General features: G+C 34.2%; 1 non-coding gene across 1 annotated transcript; it reads right to left on the bottom strand.

Annotated features, from left to right (window-relative positions):
• Window positions 1–1,603: 1,603 nt before the first annotated feature.
• On the bottom strand, window positions 1,604–1,766 carry LOC112321198 (U1 spliceosomal RNA). Its single transcript, XR_002976493.1, has one exon. It is a non-coding gene; the product is annotated as a U1 spliceosomal RNA (small nuclear RNA).
• Window positions 1,767–2,279: the final 513 nt, after the last annotated feature.

Here is a 2,279-nt window from a genome sequence, read left to right as displayed (position 1 = left end):
TACAATATGGGTGAATCTGGAAATGCTTTGAAGGTGAATATTACCACACTGTTTTAGAGAATTCTAGGACCTGCCCCACCTCATTCCATCATAATTTCTGTAGCACCATAGATTCTAGATTATGAATGCACTGTTCTTGAAATTGAGCTTTGAGTCTTACATTCATGTAGCTGCCTAATTTTATCTCCACCTGCATTTGTAAAACACTTCAATAATTTCATGTGACATGCCATTGAAAATGAAGAATTGAAATTATAGGGAACAAATAGGCAGATGCTCGGGGTAGTAATATAGTAAACGATATGCCTAGGAGTGAAAATAGACATGCAAATTGTTATAACAAAGGTAGTAAGAGCTGTAACAGAGTTACATTTACACTTCTATGAGTACACAGACATACATTTTGTCTCAAGGACAATCCTGAGAGAGCAGAACCAGGACTGTGGCCCTAAATAACAAATTTAATGAGCAAATATTACATACAATTAGCAAATGAAAATAAAGTTAGAACACCAGACTCCTTGGTTAGAAAAAGAAAAATGAAAGAAAAGTCACAGTGCCAAGATCTCCCTGGAGAAAATTTTAAGCCAAACAGATGGGTGCCATTAAAAATTGGGTACTCAAAAGGGCCCTTGGCATTATTTTTTGTAAAAAGAAAGATACCTTGAGAGAGAAAGCATATGTGGGTATACACCCAATGAAAACTGTAGATAATAGCACAATTTAATTCATTAATTTCTTTTTCATTGGAAAATTATTTCTGTGGTAGTGTTTATTATGAAAACTATGCAGGCTTATTTTAATGATGTTGGTTGCTTAATATTCCCTTTGCTTCAATTTGAACTCTATATTTTTATGGAGAGAAAGAAATAAAGTACATTTTTCATTAAGAATGATGGTTTTTAGTCATTATTTTTATTTTAATTCATCTTCTTGGAAGATTTATTTCTTTCTTCATATTGTTTGGAAAAATTCAGAAAGACACAAATAATTACTTGTTAATCCTTCACTTGTTAATCATCGCTAATGTGTATATTCACACACATTCATTCTACATACACATTTTTAATTCATATATAGTGATACGTTAGTTGTATACATTTTAATCATGCTATTTATTCTATACATTGCAATATAGATTTAAGGTTCTACTATGCCATTAAACATTTTTTTAAAATGTGATTTGAATGGCTGCATCATAGTCTGTGAAAAATCTGGCATATAATCTCTTGTTCTAATTCCTTTTATTAGACCTGTGCTGTTACCAATATTTTCCATTTAATATAATTATAAAAGAAAAAAACACTTCAATATGCATTTTAAAAATCAGTGACCTTTGGAAAATATGCACACGCATTTCAATTGTATGTGTATAGATAGATATATTGACATTTATCAAAGTTACATCCATTACAATTATATGCATATAAAAATTAAAATATATAAAGATATACATACGTATAATTTCCTTTCGGAAATGCAATACCAAATAATCCACAATTCTATTAAGTATTTGGATGCTCAATTCCAGTTTCAAAGCAAAAACACAAGCTAATTTAGAATAATGTTCCTGAATCCTAGTAAGTCAATCATTTCTTTCCCCCAGGGGAGAGCGCAAACGCATTTCCCCACAACCACAATGATGCAGTGGAGTTTCCCACATTTGGAGGAATCGCAGGGGTCAGCACATCAGGAGTGTAATGGATGAACTGCACCCTGGGAAAACCAACTGTGTGAGCATGGTATCTTCCCTGCCAGGTAAGTATAAGACAATCTCTTAACAGTTTTCTATTACCAGTATTGTATTTTTTTCAATTACCAATTTATAATTTATATTGGTATGTGTGCAAACAAAATAAATCACTTTCTGACAGGGTAAACGGGAGAGGGATATGTAGGAAAGATAATCGCTGCAGTTTGGGTTCCACATTAGCAAACTGTGAGGTGAACACGTGCTCACGGAAGGGTGATTAGGCAATGCTTTGAGATCAACAAACGTGGGGCAGAGGAAAGGGAAGATAGCTAAACTTGGCAGAAGGAGGAGTTAAGCAGGAATGCAGTCATAAGTCCTCAACTTACCCTGTTGGGAGCTCTGAAGCTGAGATGAGCCTTCGAAGTGTTCCAAATGTGGGGCTAGACCACTGGGTATTGTGCTTAGTGAGGACTGCCATAACAAAAGATGACACATTCAGTGGCTTAACAGAAATCTGTTTTCTTGCTTGTAAAGGTTTTAAGTGCAAAATCAAGATGTCAGAAGGCGTCCTTATCCTGAGACTTTT

The sequence above is a fragment of the Desmodus rotundus genome, chromosome 1, assembly GCF_022682495.2.
Source record: "Desmodus rotundus isolate HL8 chromosome 1, HLdesRot8A.1, whole genome shotgun sequence".
Lineage (NCBI taxonomy): Eukaryota > Metazoa > Chordata > Mammalia > Chiroptera > Phyllostomidae > Desmodus > Desmodus rotundus.
The sequence above is the reverse complement of the archived record's forward strand: the minus strand, read 5'-3'. Positions and strand labels throughout refer to the sequence as shown.